The following is a 23,807-nucleotide window of genomic DNA, read 5'->3' as shown; positions in this document are numbered from 1 at the left end:
CTGAACCTACCTGTGCTTCGCCTCCTCCAGACCTGTCCCTGGTCGGAAAAAGTGATTTATGTTCATCATCTACGCACCACTTGATCATCAAAGATGAACCCCCTGAGTCCAAACCAACCGAAAGTCCACAGTTCCAGCTTACAAGTAACCCGGTCTTTCAAAAGGTCCAGCTTACAAGTGACCCGGTTTTGCCTACAGAAGTTCCATCTTTAGCTGCTCTTACATCTGAATCTAAACCAGATGAAAGTCAAAAGGTCCGGCTTACAAGTGACCCGGTTTTGCTTTCAGAACTTCCACCCCTAGATGATCCTACATCTGAATCCAAACCAGACAACAGTCAAACGGTCCAGATTACAAGTGACCCGGTTTCGCCTTCAGAAGTTACCTCCTCAGATGATGTTATCACTGCCAAGAATGACGAACCCACCGTCCAAATTCTATTCATTGACATAGACGTTAATGATCAAGTGAGAATCCCTCTCATTTCTTCACAACAGGAAGAAAGTCCATTAGAGGCATATCCGGCTGTCTATCCAGTCCCACCTCCGAGCAACCTAGTTATTTCCTTTAATTGAGATCAACTAGTCAATCCTCGGTTACCAGCCTCCATACCGTTTCGAATTATAGTTCAAGTCTATCGCATGGTTATGACTGGTATAATTATTGATGAAGGATCTCCTGTGAGTATCCTTTCTTCAACAGCTTGGGAAGCACTTGGTTCCCCATTGCTTCTGCCTGAGATGAGAAGCCTTATAGGTTTCCATCGAGAAATCACTCGACCTTTAGGAATTCTTCCCAATGTACCTATCACGTTAGAAGGGAAGACTATCCAAATGGGTCTCATGGTAGTCCAAGGTCCGTCAGATTACAATTTACTCCTTGGACGAGACTATATTTATCGCATACGTGCTATTGTGTCCTCACTCTTCAGAGTGATGTGTTTTCCGCATGAAGGAAGAACGATCAAAGTCGTAGACCAACTTTCATTCCCCAGTTCACACTTCACATATAGCCATCTGCCATTCCTAAATGGTCTTATTTCCACAGGAAATGCCCCAGCACCCACCCCGTCATTCTGATGACGGCAGCTCACCCGGGCACGTGACTGAAGCCCGGGGGCATCCTCCAATCGAGTCTTTCCAAGTAAACCTTCATTCCATCCACTCCGTGAATGCCATGACGCTTGGGGGGCATGTACCTCGATTGGTATAATCATGCTGGGGGCATGCAACAAATTTTTTTTTAACAAGCAAAGTTCTCCATGGTTCAAGCTTGTGTAAAAATGAACCCATTTACATCCCGTGATTGCCTTTTATCCGCTAAAATTCTGCTAGATGAGACTTGGTTGTTTCATTCCATCGCCATCATCTTTTTGGCCGATCATATGCTTTCACTTGGTTGTTTCTCCTTTCCTGAGGAACCGCAGCGATGAGTGGTCTTATTAGCCAGCCTCTTAACCTTTACGTGTTTCAAGTAAAGTTCCACCATTACCGGAACCAGTTGCTATCCCTTATACCACTCATTCCTTCAGGACGAGTCGCCTTTACGCTCTTTTCTGACTCGTAAAATATGAAAAGATTGCCGAGTATTTTTCCCTTTTTGACTCGTTAAAGAAAATAAAAATGGAGGTCCGCTTTTAGCTCTTTTCTGACCATTTAAAGAGGAAAAGATTGCCGAGTCCCTCCTCTTGACTCGTTAAATGGTGATAAGGGGCGGTCGTTTTAAGTTCTTTTTGTCGACCGTTAAAACATAAAAAGATTACCGGGTTTTTGTCGTTTCAAACTCGTTAGTGGTTACGCAACGACGTGGTTTTGACCGCTTTTTTACTTTTTAAGGTCAAAGTCACTAATCATGAAAAGTACTCCTAGATCGTAATGATCGGGCGGTTCTTTCGGGTATTATTTTATACTTTTTCGGGCCTGAGAGACACAACTTTATGAAAAAGGACATCCCTGGAGTTTCCTTTTCTGCTGTCTTTTCAAACTCTCTAAACATGAAAAGACACCGAGTTCTTCCTTTGTCAGACTCGTTAAAACTTAATGACATTGGATTTTGTCACAACACAAGCATATGCTATCCCCATCAAGCTTGTTAAAAATAACTGGGGTACTCGCCAGAAATGGTGGGGGGAAAATAAATTTTTTGAACCATAATTATTACCGTAACGGCAGTATGTCGCTCTTGAACATGGCACTTTTTGCTTTCGTGTCCAGGGTGGGGATATCTCATCTCATATTTTTCACTTGCTCCCATGGACTTGGGTACCTTATTTGACCTCTCATCCATTCATTGCCTCATCATCATGACCTTTGATACCTTGATGTCAAATACTGCCAATTCCGTTAATGTGCCGCCGATATGTTCAAGAGAAGTTGACCTCTGCAAATAAGCAACCTCCCTCTGATAGTTCGTACAATCTTGATTCACGACATTATCTCTCTGTCTCGTGTCGATGATGTGGGAAACATTATGGCCCACCTTCGATCAAGGTCACTCCCTGTCGACTTCAGCTCATTATCCAGGAAGTTGACCTAGAGACTCCCTTCCGGTGCCTTGGAGCCTGCATGCCTCAATGGCAGGTTCTTCGTGTTCGACGTGAGGTTTTCATCATTGGCCTCCGATCGAATGATTCTACGGGTGTTCGACTTCAGCTCATTGATTCACACACCGTAGATTGTACCTATAGTACCTTGAGGGCCATTGTCATTATTGGTGGTACCTCTCGCGTCTGTTAACAGTTTCCACCATTGACTGGTAATCAGACGATGTTCATGCATGTTCGACTTCAGCTCATATATTCACATGCTTGAACTTGTACTCTTGTTCGGGTCGAGATGGAGCGCAAGACCCTGGATTGTGTCTGTTGTAATCCAGGCGTGATTCTTGGTACTTGACTCATTCATTGGATGGCTGTGACCATACCTGAGTCAGTTCATTGATCCTAACCAGATGGCTGCGTCCATACTATGGATCTAGATTATTTATGTACTCTCTTATGGATGGCTGTGACCATACCACGTACTTCTTGTAATTGAACTATCAGTCATGTCTCTTAATACGGCTCCTCGGCGACAGTAACTATATGTGCTCTTATGTGTGTTCTTGTAAAGCATTTCACCCCTCTCCACCTCTCGGACTTCATGCTTTAGGGGGCATCTGTTACACAGTAATTTGTCACCATCCCTGTTACTCCTCTTGTCGTACCTTGGAGGACACATCCCGGGAGTTATAAGAAGTGACAAAGGCTAAAACCACTTGCATTATGTTCCCCTGAGTATGTACTCCATGTTCCCTAAAGACACCTTCTGCAGATCATCCCTAAAAAGTGCTATTTTTCCATTGGCGCAAGTCCACAGTATTCTACCCACGCCAATGGTGGAGATCCTCAAAAGAGGGCGCGACCATTGGCGCTCTGTCTTAGAGCAACAGTCGCGCCAACCAAATTTAGTCGTGCTTTTTGCCTTAATGCACGTCTGACTGTTGTTTCCTTCATTACATGGAGCTTTTCTGAGGATAAAAAATCAGTCTTTTGTCGAGCTTTATCCATCTTTATGGCTTTTGCTAAATCCGCGAAAGGTGTCCCAGTTCATCGCATCCTCCTCCCTTCTTCATCTATATAAGCTTGTCATTATGCATTGGACAAGCTAGTGTTGGTGTTAGTGTTATGCTAGTGATTTGGTGATTGAGTGATAGTAGTGATGATTATTGGTCATGGAGTGTTAGATGTTGAGTTCTTGGAGGAATGCTAGTGAGTGCTAGAGAGGTTATGCTGCCGGAGAGGAGATGCATTTCAAGACACATATAGTTACTCACCCAGCCAGGAGAAGGGTCGACGTCAGAACAATGGTTGTAACTTTTCCTGTTTATTAATTGATGAGCGACTGCTATTATAGTTCCAATCTCATTATCTATCATGGTGATATGTTGATTTATTTCCTTTCTGACTGAAATATAGTTGTGCCTTGGTAGTTTTTATGTTGGTATCTGTCTCTTCCTTTGCATGTGCAGGTATTCGTTATGATCTGTTGGAGCAAGGGAGCGAGGATATCAACTTTGCTTCAATCATAGCGTTGGACTCCAGGTTAGTCTTCTTGATTCACCTTTGATGCATAACTAGGAACTTGCGTAGCAGCGTGGTTTGTTTGTGGCTAGTTCTGTGATAGGCTAGTGGGATCGCCTTTGTCCGCAGAGGGGATTTACCTTACCAACACTCCCTTTCTCTCTCTCCGCTTATTTCTCTCCCTCATCCCTCCCTCTCCTTATCCCTTTCTCTAATATCTATAGTGGCTCATTGCAAAGTCATCCCTTGTGACTTATGTAGAGTCAATCCCCAAGCCATTCTTACTGACATTTTTCTAAGGTTCCCTCTTACAATATGTGTTATTGGCACAACATTAGGATAATACTTATCAAATGGAGGACCAATGTACTTCTCTAAAAAAACTTTTAATCAAATTGCAGAATTTGAGGTGGGTGTGTACCACATGAATAAAAGATATCTTCTACAAACCCAACAATGCCATTTACCAGATCAACTTCCACCCACAAATTGCATGTAAGCGTGACACGCTGACCATGACACAATAAGACCTCATGATCCAACACATCATCATCACTGTCAACAATACCCGATCTCCTAGCACATTCCGCAACACATCTAGCAACTGGGAAATTCAAGGATTTGAGCATTTTGCGATTGTGAAAATTAATGATATCATTTGCTGCAAACAAGTTTACCGAAGAATCAAATAAATCCCTATGTTGAGAATCAAAGCAATTATCAACGTGCATCATAAGAAGATCCCAATCATCCAAAAAAGGCTCAACATTTCTTATATTAGTTAAAAGTTTGTGAAAAGAGGCCTTCTTGGATCTCTCCTTGTTGCCTGTAAATTTTATCCAATGTGACAACAAGGTTGAATCTTTCCCACAACACTTTCCCCATTTTTCTTCCTACATAAAGGGGTTTATCCCTAACTGGAGGAAGTTTCCCAAGATCACCCACAAGAATCATCGACTTGCCACCAAATGGAGAATCCTTCTTTTCTAGAAAGGCCTCTCGCAAAGGAGAATCTATTTGCAGAAACAACCTAGGCCCAAGAAATCTCATTTCATCAATTAAAATATAACAATGTGCCTCATTTCTTCTTGGAAATTTGATAGAGATTGACCATTAAGTGGTTTCATATCTTTAATAGGTATTTTCAAAGCAGAGTGTATTGTTTTCCCATGTATATTAAAAGCGGCCAAACCAGTTGGAGCAAGAAATAATATGGGACTGTTGCCACCGATCGTTGCAGCTAAAAGAGCATGAAAAATACAATGAATGAGAGTGGATTTTCTTGTTCCAGTAGTTCCTTGAATAATCAACATCAAAGGGTCATCTTCTGGAGCATTAGCAAAGTGGTGAAACACAATTTCAAAAGCAGCATGTTGTTTCTCTGATAATTCTAAAGGCCAGAAAATTGTCTCCCCAACATAATTTATATTAAGAACACCATAACACTTTGTGTCTTTTATAAAATGGATTGCTTATTGAATAATTTCATCTGATAACAAAGTTTCCTGCCAATTATGGTGAATATCAAAGTCCCTTCTAACAAGGTTTTGAAGATCTGAAATGTGCACATTGTTTGGGGGAACTATTCGAGAGAAAATTTGCCACTCTTTGGAATCTTGATCAACATTTTCATCATGCACTATGGGCTCAACATCTTCTTCATTGCTTTCATTTTGCAAAGGAGTGCGATCAACATGCCACATATTATATATTGAATTCCTCCAATTCTATATGATTATTTCTCTTGTGTTCCCGATATCCAAAGCAATGTCACGAAATGTCTTGTACAACAACTCCGACCAACAAAATGTTTCGAATTCTTCAGAGTCTTCATCTGGAACAACATAAAAACATGGCCAGACATGAAAAATAAATGTGCATCATGTGCTTTCCACTCCTCTTATTTACGACCAACATCAAAAGTCCACGATCTTACGTTTTCAATTAAGCACAAATGGGCCAAAAAATGCAACCTCATTTGATAAACCTCTACAAAGTTGTTCCCACAAGAAATTTCATTAGAATGTATAACAAGACGTTTGAAAACTTTCTTCCCAACATTCAAAAGGAAAAATTTACTACTAAAAACAACAAGAGGCAAATTTAACAACATATGGAAACTTTCATGTGCTCAGATGTTACGGTCAACAAGAGTTTTAGCAAGGCACCTTCTATATGCATCCAACAGGACCATCGGATGTTTTCCAAAAGCAAGGTTAAGCTCCCGTTACATAGGTGAAGGTCTCTAAATCTACGAAGGTGAAGGTCCCCTTACATAGGTGAAGGTCTCTAAATGTATGAAGGTGAAGGTCCCCTTACACAGTTTATGTTAACCTATAATTGTTGTGAATAAAAAAAACCAAAAAAGGAGTTTCCACAAACAATTCAGAGTATGCATTGTTTTCATATTATATGGCTCATGAAACTTTTAAAATTAAATATGTTTTTAAAAAATATTAACTTGCGTAAATTGCAATGACAACCTTTCGCATAAGACTTCTCATGCAACAAATACAACATAGAGGTTATTTTTAAACAAATACCAACCAAATAACAATCTCTCTCAATAGACGAACCTTTGAAAAGTAAAACATAATGCTCGACAAATAGAAGACCTAAAAATAAAACAGTGACAAAAACCACTCTTTCAAAGGAGACGAACAATTACATTTAGAAAAGAAGAAGGAACCTACATAAATATCCACACAAAATCTCTTCATTACGTTGTACATAACATTTTTCTCATTGACATTGCACACTTCTACATGGTTGATATTGTTAAACCCAAAATAAACTAAAGTAAATGAACCCAACAAAAAAAAGGACAAAGGAAGCCATTGAAAACCAATGTTACTATAAGCATAAATTGCAAGAAACAACAAGATTTATATAGAAGTATTGATATTTTTCTGAAACACATGCATAAACACTAAACCATTCAAACAATATTAAACCCTTCAATACTGGTCTAAAACATTAACAAACGTAACAAATTGATATGATAGAGCAAGGTTTATAAACCATAACAAAAATATTAGCAATGCTATGAAACAATTAAGAAAAGGGATCAATAGTAAAAATCGAAACGCATTGTAAACCGAAGGGAAATATATTAAACCCAATGGACAAAGATAAGAAACCCAATGTAGATGAACCACAAGATGAACACAATTTTTTCTTCAGACATTCAACATAAGAAAGAAAAAAAAAAAAAACCTTAAAACAACTAAACACATGGCAGGGAAAAAACATTAACCATTTGTAGCATTTCCAACCACTTTACCAAACCCGTCAACTCAATTCTGGATAAAAAACCTCAAAATGATATAGACTTCAATCGCTCCTCCTCTTTTTTCCTAAGTGTGACATAAGCATTATTTTGCATTTTTGCATAGCGTTGATAAGAAAAAGGAGGTGAAATCCAAAAACCATCAATCGATCTCACTCTCAATATGGATGTAAAGGTCAATCCTTGCCTCTCCCTTTCTCTAATATCTATAGTGGCTCATTGCAAATTCATCCCTTGTGACTTATGTATAGTCAAGCCCCAAGCCATTCTTAATGACATTTTTCTAAGGTTCCCTCTTACAATAGGTGTTATTGGCACAACATTAGGACAATCATTATCAAATGGAGGACCAATGTACTTCTCGAAAATAACTTAATCAAACTGTGGAATTTGAGGTGGGTGTGTACCACGTGAATAAAATATATCTTCTACAAACCCAACAACACCATTTACCAAATCATCTTCCACCCACAAATTACACATAAGCATGACACGCTGACCACGACACAATAAGACCTCATGATCCAACATATCATCATCACTGTCAACAATACCCGATCCCATAGCACATTCCGCAACACATCTAGCAACTGGGAAATTCAAGGATTTGAGCATTTTGTGATTGTACAAATTAACGATATCATTTGCTGCAAAAAAGTGTATTGAAGAATCAAATAAATCCCTATGTTGAGAATCAAAGAAGTTATCAACACGCATCATAACAAGATCCCAATCATCCAAAAAAGGCTCAACCTTTCTTATATTAGTTAAAAGTTTGTGAAAAGAGGCCTACATGGATCTCTCCCTGTTGCCGGTAAATTTTATCCAATGTGACAACAAGGTTGAATATTTCCCACAACACTTTCCCAATTTTTCTTCTTTCATAAAAGGGTTTATCCCTAACTAGAAGAAGTTACCCAAGATCACCCACAAGAATCATCAACTTGCCACCAAATGGAGAATCCTTTTTTTCTGGAAAGGCCTCCTGCAAATGAGAATCTATTTGCAGAAACAACCAAGGCCCAAGAAATCTCATTTCATCAATTAAAATATAATGAATGTTCCTCATTTCTTCTTGGAAATTTGATAGAGATTAACCATTAGGTGGTTTCAAATCTTTAATAGGTATTTTCAAAGCAAAGTGTATTGTGTTCCCATGTTTATTAAAAGCAACCAAACTAGTTAGAGCAAATGGGGTAGCAAGCTAAGTGGGCTTGATTGTGGGGAAAACTCCACAGTTAAGCGCGCTTGAGCCAGAGGAGTTTTGGGATGGGTGACCTCCTGGGAAGTCCTGATTACCGGGTGCAAGCCCCGGAAGTGATGATTGATGCTATGTGATTCATTTCACTAGTTTCAATCCCACTTCTTCACCCCTGTGAGCATCACCCGATGCAATGAGTGCTAAGTGAACTATTCAAAAATCATGAGAAATTAGTCAATTACGACTACCTCTCATGGAAATGGTCATACGTGAATGACTTAATGCAGTTGAATCCAAAAATGATATCTAATATAATGCACTGCGTAAACCCCCATACTTAAATTTAAAAAGAGTCAAGGGATCTCTACTTGAATGGTTCATGAGGCACAATACTTGCTAAGGTTTTGCAAATGGGGTAGCAAGCTAAGTGGGCTTGATTGTGGGGAAAACTCCACAGTTAAGCACGCTTGAGCCAGAGGAGTTCTGGGATGGGTGACCTCCTGGGAAGTCCTGGTTACCGGGTGCAAACCCCGGAAGTGATGATTGATGCTATGTGATTCATTTCACTAGTTTCAATCCCACTTCTTCACCCCTGTGAGCATCACCCGATGCAATGAGTGCTAAGTGAACTATTCAAAAATCATGAGAAATTAGTCAGTTACGACTACCTCTCATGGAAATGGTCATACGTGAATGACTTACTTAACGCAGTTGAATCCCAAAATGATATCTAATACAATGCACTGCGTAAACCCCCATACTTAAATTCAAAAAGAGTCAAGGGATCTCTACTTGAATGGTTCATGAGGCACAATACTTGCTAAGGTTTTGCAAATGGGGTAGCAAGTTAAGTGGGCTTGATTGTGGGGAAAACTCCACAATTAAGCGTGCTTGAGCCAGAGGAGTTCCGGGATGGGTGACCTCCTAGGAAGTCCTAGTTACCGGGTGCAAGCCCTGAAAGTGATGATTGATGCTATGTGATTCATTTCACTAGTTTCAATTCCACTTCTTCACCCCTGTGAGCATCACTCGATGCAATGAGTGCTAAGTGAACTATTCAAAAATCATGACAAATTAGTCAGTTACGACTACCTCTCATGGAAATGGTCATACGTGAATGACTTACTTAACGCAGTTGAATCCCAAAATGATATCTAATATAATGCGCTGCGTAAACCCCCATACTTAAATTCAAAAAGAGTCAAGGGATCTCTACTTGAATGGTTCATGATACTTGCTAAGGTTTTGCAAATGGGGTAGCAAGCTAAGTGGGCTTGATTGTGGGGAAAACTCCACAGTTACAATACTTGCTAAGGTTTTGCAAATGGGGTAGCAAGCTAAGTGGGCTTGATTGTGGGGAAAACTCCACAGTTAAGCGTGCTTGAGCCAGAGGAGTTCTGGGATGGGTGACCTCCTGGGAAGTCCTAGTTACCGGGTGCAAGCCCCAGAAGTGATGATTGATGCTATGTGATTCATTTCACTGGTTTCAATCCCACTTCTTCACCCCTGTGAGCATCACCTGATGCAATGAGTGCTAAGTGAACTATTCAAAAATCATGAGAAATTAGCCAGTTACGACTACCTCTCATGGAAATGGTCATACGTGAATGACTTACTTAACGCAGTTGAATCCCAAAATGATATCTAATATAATGCACTGCGTAAACCCCCATACTTAAATAATATGGGAATGTTGCCACCGATCGTTGTAGCTAAAAGAGCATGTCAAATACAATGAATGAGAGCGGGTTTTCCTATTGTAGCAGTTCCTTGAATAATCAATATCAAAGGGTCATCTTCTGGAGCATTAGCAAAGTAGTGAAACACAATTTCAAAAGCAATACATTGTTTCTCCGATAATTCTCAAGGCCAAAAAATTGTCTCCCCAACATAATTTATATTAAGAACAACATAACACTTTTTGTCTTCTATAAAATCAATATCTTATTGAATAATTTCATCTGACAACAAATTTTCCTGCCAATTACGGTGAATATCAAAGTCCCTTCTAACAAGGTTTTGAAGATCTGAAATGTGCACATTGTTTGGGGGGATTATTCGAGACAAAATTTGCCACTCTTCGGAATCTTGATCAACATTTTCATCATGCACTATGGGTTCAACATCTTCTTCATTTCTCTCATTTTGCAAAAGAGTGTGATCAACGTGCCATACATTATATATGAAATTCCTCCAGTTCTATATGATTGTTTCTCTTGTGTTCCCGATATCCAAAGCAATGTCATGAAATGTCTTATACAACAACTCCGACCAAAAAAATGTTTCGTATTCTTCAGATTCTTCATCTGGAATAGCATAAAAACATGGCTAGACATGAAAGATATCATGCTCATCCCGTGCTTTCCATTGCTCTTATTTATGACCAACATCAAAGTTCCATGATCTTACTGTTCCAATTAAGCACAAATGGGCCAAAAAATGCAGCCTTGTTTGATAAACCTCTACAAAGTTGTTCCCACAAGAAATTTCATTAGAATGTACAACAAGCCTTTGGTAAACTTTCTTCCCAACATCCAAAGGGAAAATTTTACTGCTAAAAACAACAAAACGCAACTTTAACAACATATGCAAACTTTCATATGTTTCGATGTTATGCTCAACAAGAGTTTCAACAAAGAACCTTCTATATGCAACCAACACAGGACCATTAGATGTCTGCCAAAAGCAAGGTGAAGCTCCCCTTACACAGGTGAAGGTCTCTAAATCTACGAAGGTGAAGGTCCCCTTACACAGTTTCTGTTAACCTATAATTGTTGTGAATAAAAAAACCAGAAAAGGAGTTTCCACAAACGATTCAGAGTATGCATTGTTTTCGTATTACATGGCTGATGAAACTTTTAAAATTAAATATGTTTTAAAAAAATATTAAGTTGCTTAGATTGCAATGGCAACCTTTCGTAGAAGGCTTCTCATACAACATTTATGACATAGAGGATATTTTTCAACAAATACCAACCAAATAACAATATCTCTGGACAGATGAACCTTTGAAAAGTAAAACATAATGCTCGACAAACAGAAGACATAAAAATAAAACAGTAACAAAAACCACTCTTTCAAAGGAGATGAACAATTACATTTAAAAAAGAAAGAACCTACACAAATATCCACACATAATATCTTCATCACATTGTACATAACATTTTTCTCGTTGACATTGATATTGTTAAACTCAATATAAACTAAAGTCCATATAACCTAAAGTAAAGGAACCCAACCAAAAAGAGGGAAAAAGGAAGCCATTGAAAACCAATATTACTATAAGAATGAGGTGCTTAAATAAGGAATACATGTTATATTAGTGCATAATTGAATTCATTTCTCTTTTTAATTAATTTTTTTAAATATAATTTAAAAACAAAAAATATGATTTATTAAATAATTATATCAGGTAATTCTAGTTAAAAAAACAATGAAATTACACCCTGACTAATTATTATTATTTTATTTTTTTGCTAAATAAGTCTAATATCTATTACTGTAACAAAATAATACAAGGAGGCTTTGGCCTATGCAGTTCAGTGCCAAGGTTCATGACATAATACATCAAAAGCAAGATCAAGACTACCCAGAAGTGGGAAACTAGTCCAGTCCAAAATAAGATTGCTGGTCATGCAGGGGAAACCAACAGTTGAATCATGTAGCAAAATTCTATTGACTTCATTTTCAAGGCTAACGATTTTTCTCAAAAATTCAAAAAATAAACCCATAAAATTTATTGCCGTGAACCTAAAAACCGAAGACGCGTGGAGAATTATGTGTCATGTGGTGCTGACGGGTGTTCTTCGATGATGAAACACCTATAGGCATCAAGGCCTTCCTCGTCATTCTGCAGCACACCCGTGTCATCTTTCGCCCGAGGTTCTTGATTTTGCTCTGTTTCAATGGTCTTGCCTTAAGCATTATCCATCTCCTCCATTCTGCTAGTAGGGTGTCCTTCGTCGCTGGATGGCTCCTCTTGGAGGGTGACTGTGATGGTCGCCTTGATGAGTGGTCGGTTCAGAGAGAAATGGTAGATGAATTGGTTCGAATGGTTGGGATGCCGAGAGCTGGAGAAGATGTCAGTAGCTAGAATGGTAGTTTGTGAAGGGTGGGAGTGGGTAGCGCTTAAACGACCTCTATCACCGTGAGTTTTTGGATAACGACCTGAGACATAATTTGCCTTGGGGGAAGAGGAGTCTGAAATTGTTGAAGGTGGAAAACGGGGCAGTTTTCCTTTGCTACTACGCCTTCTACTATGCATTCGATGGTGTAAACGGGTCATATTGGCGTGGGGATGAAGAGAATGATTGTGTGAGGTTGGCACTAAGTGGGGCTCAGAAGGCTCAGAAGGCTCAGAAGGCGTAGAATTGAAAGTCAAGTTGCAGATTAGGCTTTGAGAGTAATGGTTGCCCTGTCCTAAATCGATGCAGCAGAGAATGTTGCATCGCCTATCCGTTGCTGTTTGTGAACTTGGCTCCACTACAGCCAAGGGGCAAAAGCAACTCAGAGGCATAGGAGTAGAAACAAAGGAGGTGGGTCGTATATTACCTGAGGGCTCCATGATGTAGAGCTGAGACAGGTTGGCATTGGCGAGTTGATTTGAGTGTCGAATTGAATGGAATTTACTCCTGCTGCGAGATGATTTTATGGCTTTGTGAGTAGGTTTATGGGTGGCCATGTGGCTATGCCACTTGCTGTCCTATTCCCCTATCATCAGATCAGCCCTTACGTACACCCGCATCTGGTAGTTTTGCTTCTTCGTGCACCAGGTTAGTTCATTCCTGCAATTGAGTGTTATCATTAAGGATGGTGAGGGATCCTGATTGGAGTACCTGATCATAGCCTACCCCTATATTTTCCAAAAGATCAACAAACTTGTTGCCCTCTCTCTTGACATGATTGAAGGTGATAGCTCTCTTGTTTTTTAGCCATTACTCTATGAGTTCTAAATGAGCCGCCAGTCTCCAACTAGTATCCACTTTCAAAGTTGAGGTTCCATGCTGTATTTGGGTAGCCATATTGATGAGGATTTGGGAATCCCATTCTATTATAATAGGGTGGAAATTTTGTTGATGAGCCAAACACAGTCCCTACCATAATCCTTCCAATTCTGTTGAGTTATTCATATCTCAACCAATTGATCCAAAGTATAGTAATAGAGGGTTGCCTTCATGATTCCTGAATATGCCTCCATATCTTGCTTTGCCTGGGTTGCCTTTTGATACCCCATCGAAGTTTATTTTGATCATATTTGTTGTGGGGGGTGGGGAGGGGAGGGGGATTCCATTGAGCGGACGATCTAGTAGTGATAGTAGAGATATTGTGATCATCCTGAACCTGCGGAATCTGTATACTCCAATTCTCCCAAATACTCTATTCCTGTGCCTGAGTGGGTAAGTCCTCCGCTTGCCATTTCTATAGAGCCAAGGTTTCTTTAATGTGCTAGTAGAAATTGCTCCAAATAATGTCCAGGGGAGTGCATTGATTTTTGAATATTCTCTTGTTTCTTTCCTTCCAAATTGTCCAAAGAAGTAGACCCAGAAGGATTGTCCATAGAGAATTTAGAAGCTTACTGTTATAAGGAGTGGGTGCCCAATTATGAAAGGTACTTGTGATGTCCCCTGAGATTTTGCAAGCTCTTTGACACCTAAAGTTGAGTTTTTCCCATAATTTGTTGGCCAAGGTGCATGAATCCATAAGGTGTTGAATGGTTTTGCTTTGCTACTTACAATTGGGGCAATATGAAGGTCAATGGAACCCTCTTTTGATGAGATTGGCCCATGTAAGAATTCCTTTATGATATAGCAGCCATGTGAAAGTGGATACTTTGGGCCATATTCCAGGGGTCCATATACATTCCCAAACAGGATCCATTAGTACCTGTGCTTGTATCACCAACCCATATGCCTCCTTTGTGGTGAATATCCCCCGCGGGGTGTATCCCCATCTTAAGATGTCTTTCTTGTCTGAGTATCTGAATTTCCTATTGGTGAGCTCTGTGTGCATTTCTTTGTAGTAGTCTTCCATTTCTTGATGAATTATCTGTTCAGATTTTTTCCATTACCTCAATCCTTGATTGACATGGTAAGTCCAGTGCTGAGAGACTTTTTCATTCTGGTTAATGTCATTTTCCTCTAGATTTTTTAGTGGGATGGCTTCTACCATTTTGGGTCTTTGTTGCCATGAGTCAACCCAAAAATAGGCAGTGCCTCCATCTATTATCTCCCAGAAACTGTGTTGTTGTCTCATTGCCCTATGCTATTTTGTTGCATTCCAAATTAGAGATCCTACATCATTATTGGTGAGTCTGATTAGCTCTTCTGTCGGTCTATTATTCGCATATTATTTAGTCCCAATTTTGGCCCATGGTGTGTGTGGGGTTGATAACCATTGCCACCATAGTCTTGTCCCCATCATTGCATTACTGTGCTGAGGATCCTGCAATCCAAGGCCTCCCTTCTTTTTTGGTGTGCAAATTGTCGACCATTTCACTAGTGACCATTTGCGATTTTGCCCTGAGGATCCCCAGAGAAAGTTGTGCTGCATTTCCTTAATCTTTTTGAGCACTCATTTCGGTGCTGTGAGAACTGAAAAAAGGTATAGAGGCATGGTTTGTAAAACAACTTTGACCAAAACAAGCCTGCTTGCCATATTGAGGGCTCTGTAAGTCCATAGAGATAGGCGGCCTTCAATTTTCCTAGGAGAAGCTGCCAGGATGTGTGCTTTATAGAAAAGTCTATCAGTGGTGCACCCAAGTATTTGGAGGGTAGATTGGTTGTAGAGAAGCCCAGGATTTAGGAAATGATTCTTTGGGTTGCAGGGGGAGTGTGAAAGAAGAAGATTTGAGACTTAACAGTGTTGATTTTGTTTCCTGAATCCATAGAGAAGGTATCTAATAGGGATTTTGAGAGTATGAGCTTCGTGGACTGAAGGGTGCCCAAAAAACATATTATCATCCACGAATTATTGATGAGTGATGGAAAAGGTTCCATCGACAGTGATGTTTCTAAGGTCTTGAGAGTGAGGAGCATGCTTGATGAGGTGACCTAAGCCTTCTTCCATGAGGACAAAAAGAAAGGGAGAGAGGGGGTCTCCTTGACGAATTCCTATGGAAGGGGAGAAGGGGCGTGAAGGGATGTCATTTACTAAGATGGAGAAGAAAATGGAGGATATTAGATTCATAACCCATTGGACCCAAGTCGGGCTGAACCTAAAGGCAGTAAGCATTTGATTTATGTATGTCCAGCTTAATTTATCAAATGCTTTAGATAAATCAATTTTGAGAAGCATACCTGCCTGTTTGTTGTGCTTTAGCGAGTGAATGATCTCATGCGTCAGAATTATGCCATCAAGGATTTGATGTCCTTCCATGTATCCTGACTGTTCCTACAAGAGTAATGGGAGCAGCGGCTTGAGTCGGTTGGTGATGACCTTCGAGATGATTTTATATATAACATTGTAGAGAGACATGGGCGTGAACTTCTCAAGAGTGCTGGGCTATTCATTTTTAGGGATGAGAGCTATGAAGGTAGTATTCAGAGATGGAAGAAACGAGTGCATAGTTGGAGACTCATCCACCACCTTTCAGACCTCCAGTTTGATGCAATCCCAGAAGTGATGGAAAAAGTTGGAGGTGAAGCCGTCAGGTCCAGGGGATTTCCCATATTTCAATTGAGCTGTTGCTGATTCAACTTCCATGAGAGTGACAGGATGAAGTAATAGCTGATTGTGCTCTTCTGTGATCATTTTTGGTATATGTTGAAGAATTTTGTTTATTGCAGGTTGCCTATCTATTTAAGGCTCTTGATGTATGGCTTTAAAATGGGTGAGGAGTTCTCTCTCAATGTCTTCATGTTCATCCAATCATTCTCCCTGTTGATTATGAAGATGTGCAATGTTATTATGCATTCGTCTTTGGATGGTGGTGTGATGAAAGAATTTGGTATTCCTTTCCCCCTCTTTTAACCATCTGATTCTCGCTTTTTTTTTCCAAAGTAACTCCTCTTTCTTCCTTCTGTCTTCTAGCTGAGTGAGGAGATCTTGTTCTTGATTTGCTAGTGTTTCGGTTCTTCCGCCCTTAATAATTCTCTATTGGAGCTCAGTCATGCTTTGTTCAAGAATTTTTTGAGCTTGAAAAATGTCACTAAAGGTAGAGTGATTCCATTACTTGATTTGATTTTTGAGATTCTTTAGCCAGTGTTGGAATTGATACATGATTGACCCTTCAGGGGGAGTGAAGTTTTCCTAGGCTGTGTTGACTGTATTTTTGAAATTTGGATGTGCGAGCTAGAAAGCTTTGAATCATAAGGTTTTTCTAGTAGAGTCTCCTGGTCTTTGCCATTGAAGTGAAATGGGCCAATGATCTGATCCTGACAGAAGCAGGATTGAGGTTGTGATGTCCCCTCCCAGATGAATGGAATTGTCTGAAATTAGAAATCTGTCCAGTCGAGATACAATTTGTTGGGATCCTGACCTTTTGTTGTTCCAAGTATAGATTCCATTACTGAATGGCAAGTATATCAACCAGTTATTTTGTATGTAATCTCTGAAGCATCTACTTTCATTGTCCAACTTGACTCTACCGCCTTTTTTTTCCTCCAGTTTAGTAATCATGTTGAAAGCCCCGCTTGTAATCCATAGTGGGTGTGTTCTGGTGGAATTGAGAGCTTCCAAATTGTTTAACACTGCAATCTTTTGCATATAGCCCAGAGGAAAATAGACATTTGATGGATGACTAGTATATTGGTTCCTGATGTGAAAAGTGGTCTCTATAAGATGATGGGAGGCATGAAGTTTTGTGAGTGAAATAGCTTGTGTATTCCAAGTGATGGTAAGTCCTCCTGAAGCACCATACGCATCTACCATAACGGTTTGACATCTCGGCCAAGCTTTGGATAGATTAGAGCCCAATGTTCTGCTATTGCATTTTGTTTCTTTCATGAAGAATACATGGGGTTTTTCATGCTGTATCATGTTTTTTATCATTCTGTATTTCCCAAGATTGTTGAGCCCTCTTAAACTCCATGAGATGAGCTTCATGGGTGACTAGTGGGATAACTTGGAGCATCTGCCTAACTCTACCAGTATTTCCCCAATGAGGATGGTTCATTGCAGATTTGTCTTTCTGCCCCTTTTCTTACCATATTTGTTTATATTTTTCCCATCCCAGCTACTTCCTGGTTGTATGCCTAAGGTTATCTGCTGATGCACTCTTGAAAGAACTACTTCCATGTTTTCGAGCTACCTATCCGGAATTTTGTCGAACTCTTTTTTTTGCAAGCTTGTTCAAGACTGAAGATGTCTGGGTCTCCTAGGTCAAAGCTATCTGGTTCTTCTTCCATGTGACTTTGTTGGTTGCTCTCAAGAATGGAGTTAGTTGTCTTGGTTGGATCTAATAAAAAACTGTCGATATCCATTCCTTTCGCTTGCCCTAGTATTGTATCTTTCTCTTGGGAAGGGATGGAATGAGAGGCTGCTTTCTGTTGATCAATTTTTTTAGCCTGCGAAGGAAAACTTGACTCATTGAGTTTAGGTGAGTTGGATGGCATGGTTGATGGTTCAACCATTTTGGACATATTGGCTCCTGGCATGGTATGTTGTGATAGAATATCAAAGCTGTTATTGGTGGAGGGTACAAAGAATGTGGGCAGGGAATTTTTGAGACCATGTGGGGGTTTTTTGGTGTGCTTCTTTCGATTTGCGACCTTGGTGAACCCTTCAAAGTCAGATTTTTCCGAGTGATCGTTGGTTTTGGAGGAGGCATTGAAAGGACAGTCATGGAATAGATGGTTGTGTGCATGGCATCTTCTACATCTAAAGGGAACATGTTCATAATCTATGGGTTGTATCCATTCAAAATCATCATGAAGAAGGCTTACGGAATCCATGAGGGCTTTTCCGAGTCTCATATATATGCAAATGCAAGCATATGAGGTGTACCTTTGGAGCTTTGTTTCGTCTGCGATATTTATGAATCCTCCTAGCCCATTGCCTATGGCATTGGGTGATTCTTCATCTCGGTATTATAGAGGCAAGGAATACATTCTTATCCAGACTAGCGCCCAACTGAAGTCTTCCTTATCTGGATTGAATCTTTCAATCTAATCCTTGAGATACAGACCTGCTGCATCAAAGAAATAAGGGCCGCCGTCTAGGATTCTATTCCTGTCTTCGATTCAGTTAAAGATAGCAGTGAAAAATCCTTTTGGTCCTAGCTGTAGGGTAACATGTCCTTTTGGTTTCCATTTTGAGGTTATCCATCCTTGCAGAGCTTTCTCGGTTGGCCAGTAACCAATGAATTTACCGATAAGCGCATGATCTTTCATAAACTATATTTGGGCGTTGATTTGATGGCTTGGTAGGTCAATCTTGGGGCGATCTACTGCGATAGGCTTGCATCTGGATGATGTTTGCTTCATGGGTTCTTTAGGTCCTATGGAGGTCTTCTCCTGCCCTTTGTTCAACTCTTCCGCCTCCTACTACTGGGTGGATTGGTTCTGCGGTTGTACCATTTTCCCGGGCAAGGACTATTCAGTTTAATCATTATTCATGTTTGGGTTGCATTTTTCATTGCTACCTGTGGGGCCTCCCGCATTTGAATGTTCATTGTGTGTACTTTGTTAGCATGACTAAACCTATGCTTGAAAGACTACATCACTTCATTGGAGGCCTGCCTCACGTATGCTACTGCCGTGGAAGGGTTTGACAGAAACCCTCGACTTCCATGGTTTCACAGTCTTAGAGCTCGAAATAGGACATGATTCCTTTGTGACTAATTATTATTAATTGCACTTAAGTGATATTAATAATTTTATTTAAAAAATTATTATTTATTTTTACATGTATGAATATTAACAATTACATTGATATAATTAAAAGTAATAAATATATATAAACATGATGATAGTAATTTTTCATATAATTAAAAGCAATAAATATATATAAACATGATGATATTAATTAAAAATAAAAATTAACATTGATATCAATCATATCAATCACTTTTAGTTATATAACCATATCATTATCATACCAATAATAGGACTAAAAATGATATCTCAAATTACTAAATATTGATTACTTAAATTTCCCATCAAAGAATTAACAATGCACTATAATTGTCTTAAAGATAAGATATGCAATCTAAATAAAAAGTTCCCTCGGGGTGTACCTTCCATTAAAAAAATAGAACACTTCATTTTGTTAACTGAAGACAAATATTTGCGATATAAGACAAATATAATAAAAATAAAGGCAATTGTCTTTGTCATAAATTAAAAACCTTCCAAAAATGTGTGCATAACCTCATATTGAAGGTACAAAAAATTTGATTTTTTTGCCTAACCCTTTTCATGAACCTAATACATGTACTGGTGCAAAATCATTTTTAACCATTCTCATAATGATGCATAAAGAGATTATGTGCGGAAGTTTTATGCGTTGTCCTTGCCCATTTAACTCAACGAATTTTATTTATGGTCTTAAGTCCATGATTTGATATTTTGACCAATTTCATGGTTGTAATATGTGTCTTTAGTGTAAGATGCCTCCTCTTAATACTTATTTTTTTGGTCAAGTAAGAATGGAATTTTCAATTAACTACAAAAAAGATTACATATGGTACACGTCTTTACAAGTCTAAATACCAGCAAAGGACAAACCCGTTGATGATAAACAAACAACAAGGTCAACAAAACCCAAAACATTACACTCAAAAACAAAATTAGACTTCCTCGGTTCCTCTCTTTCCCAAGCCTTTTTGTTGTTCTTGAATTTCCACCATTGATTAGCTTCATGATCCAATGGTCGACCCTTCATCACATTCTCGACTTAATGCACATTGCAGTTTCCGCAAGCTGCCAACACTTGATTCCTACGAAATGCGAGAGTTAACCTCCATTGTTGAATCAACCCTTTGATCTGACAATCCATAGTCCATCGCAACATCGCAAACCTCAGCTCATCACAATATCACAAATCTGGGTTTATCACTGACCAGACTATTTTACTAAATGCGATTTGTGATAAAATCTCTGTCGTCGATCTGGTTCTTGATCCTATGGTTGTCACAACATCACATTGGGAACTTGTGCGATGCTTAACCGCTTCTCAGAGCCGATATAGATTATAAACCATGGTCTATAAAACTTCAGGGCTGCTTTTAGACTTAACCTCCGACCACTTTAAAACACAATATCCATTCAATAGTGGAGGCACTTAAATCCTATGGTCTGCGACATTTCAACTAGCACACGAGTTACAAATAGCTGAACCCCGTAGTTACTTGTGACATCAGCATTTGGAAATAAAATCGATGGCTAGGATTTATTGTGGCACTTCAACCAGGCTCCCGAACTTCCACCCTCTCCTACTCCTGCTAATCTTTTCCACCATTTATGTCTGTTTCTCCCTCCTCTTGATACATATAATCTCACATGGAGGTATAATATCCCATAAAAAATCATAAATGGCGATTAAATTACTCATTCATGTATGTAAATAATTAAAAATCCATTAATTTTTAAATTTATGTACATGGTTTATCTTTAGCATAAAGGTAATGCGGGAATTTGGGCACTTGTTCTCAACATTAAATTTTTAGGAGCATAGTAATAAATGACAATGTTGGAGAACAAGTGACAATACGTGAGAAAAAATGGCGAACCCTAGCTCCGCCGTCTCCTTGCCCTCGGCCGCCGTCGGCTCCTGGATCGCTCTGAGCGTGAAGAGGTTCGAAGGATCTGGGCAAAGACCAAGGGGCTGTCTCTTTGCAGCAGATCCGCATCATGATCTCGCCATGTACACCGGCTCGAATCCCAGCTCTGCTATCTCCAGGCCCCACGCAACAGTTGGGTCACGGACTGCTCAGGCGGCGAAAGGTTTGGAGAGATATGGGCAAAGATCTAGGGTTTACCACGCAGAGGCAGGCACACATGATACCCTCGCCACGATCACTGGGGACGCAGATCCAAAAAGGCATGCAAACCTCTTTGCAGAGATCTCAAGAAAAGCCTGGACCCGTCCCTCTGTAACCACGGCATGCATTTTCAGGCCCCTTCTGATTAATGGAGCAACGGATATGAAAGATCTGGTTGATCCCTTAGCTTTTCCTCCGACCATGGCCTCCAGAAAGAAAGGGATGACACCAAACAGAAGCGCGCTGCCCCTGCTCCTGAGACAAAAACAGGATTCGAATTCCTATCAGGACATCGGCCCACCCTCTCCACAGATCGGATGGGGAAAAAGGCATGCAGAAACGGCCTCATCATTCCAGATTCAAATCCGGCTCCTTAACGGCAAAACCATGCTACAATGGGTTCGCCAGGCGGATCTAGTACAAAATCTTAAGCATGCACTGGAAACCAGACTGGGGATCCCCTCTGCAGCTCAACGGCTTCTCTACAAAGGTAAACATCTTGAGGATCTCCTTCCTATTTCTTTTTATGGTATTGAGAAAGACGCATCTATTATCTTAACCCTTCGTTTGAGAGGAGGAGCTGTGGGAGAGCCATCCTCAGCTAAGGCGTTTTCGTATAAAGATGCAGTTCATGCCAAGAAGACTGAAAAGGCAGATCCACCAATGCAGACTTCGCCCAAGCCTTTTTTGGTTGACAAAATGGAGGAGATCCCCTCAGTTGAGATTTCCTACCCTGATCTTGAAGATGACAACCAAAAATTTGCTGAAAGGGCCATCATCTACCGGTTTAATGGGCTATGGCCGCGCTCACAGGATCTTTACGACTGGATTAAGGAAAACTGGACTGATCGATGCAAGGTTTATTTCTGTGCAAAGGGTTATTTCATAGTGCTGTTCGATGACCTCGAGCACTGCTACTTTGCCCTCGACGAAGGCCCTTGGTTCATGGGTTCAGCTGGACTCTTCCTAACCCCATGGTTTCCAGACTTTGACCCAGCTTCAGCAGTCATCACTAAAGCCCCTGTATGGATCAGACTCCCAAATCTCCCAGTTCACTTGTGGCACACTGAGGTATATAGGCAAATAGGCAACGCCTTGGGTTCCTTTCTAACGAGAGACTACAAGAGACAACGACAAGGGCTTTACACATATGCCAGAGTTTGTGTGGAGCTTGATCTAAGCAAGGGATTACCAGAATACATCAATCTCAAGATCAAGGACCTTGTCTGGACCCAGTATATAGAATACGAAAACACTGCCTTCCGATGCCGCCATTGTCACCTAACAGGGCACCTGCATAACTCCTGTCCATCGCTGTCTGCGAGAACGAAAAAGGGCCTCTTCGCTCATTCCAAGCCCAAGCGTTGGGCTCCCTGTCCACCGCCACCAGCTGACAGCTCTAGCATCCCAAGTAAGGAAAAGGAGGAAAGCGCGACAGAACCAGATCAGACGCCTCAGCCGATGGTTCCGCCCCAGGACAATATGGGGCCCATCCATGTCACAGCTAGCTCCCAGAAACGTCCCCATGAGACTTCATCCTCTGATTCAGAGAAGGAGCCCCCGGAAACAGAGATCTCCAGTCTTCAAGTTGTCCTAGCCCATTCTCCCCATGATGGCTGGACAAAAGTTAACAAAAAGAAAGGGAAGAAACACTGTGGTGTAGTTACTGACCCGCTGGGGTAATATCCTGATAGTCAGTCTCTGCTCTCGAATCTTCTGTTGCAGCTCTGAGTTTGTATCTTTCCTCCGAGACCGAGGTTGATCTGTCCATCATTTCCGGTCTGTCGGTCTTTTGCTTCTCCTATAGCTCTGTGTTTGTATCTTTCCTCCGGGACCGGGGTTGATGTATTCATCATTACCGGTCTGCGGTTTTTGCTTGTCCTGTCTGTACCATATTTTACTTAATAGATTTAGTCTTTACCAAAAAAAATAAAAAAAATAAATGACAATGTTTATGAGAGATTCTTCGGCATAAATCACATGAAATTTCATTTGTCGACACGTTTCAAACCAACCAGTGTGGTTCATCGTCAGGACAAGCTGAAGAATCAGATCAAGCTTTGCATATTAAATAATCAGAGCAGAACATCAAATGGCTATATAATGGCTAAATTTGACTAGGAGATGTTAGATGGACAGGATTAAGGGAAAGACCTATATTTTAATAATTAAGTTAATTAGTTATATTCTTATTTAAAGGGACTATATAAAATAAATAAATAAATTTAAATAGATTATTACAAAGTTAGTTATAGATATATAAAGGGACTTATTAAAATAAATTAATTATAAAAGAAATCATTTTTAATTTAGAAGTTATTGATAGATATTATGGAAA

Source organism: Pinus tabuliformis, chromosome 9, assembly GCF_031772625.1.
Source record: "Pinus tabuliformis cultivar Carrire ecotype Pingquan chromosome 9, CPIR1, whole genome shotgun sequence".
NCBI classification, from domain to species: Eukaryota; Viridiplantae; Streptophyta; class Pinopsida; order Pinales; family Pinaceae; genus Pinus; species Pinus tabuliformis.
The sequence above is the reverse complement of the archived record's forward strand: the minus strand, read 5'-3'. Positions refer to the sequence as shown.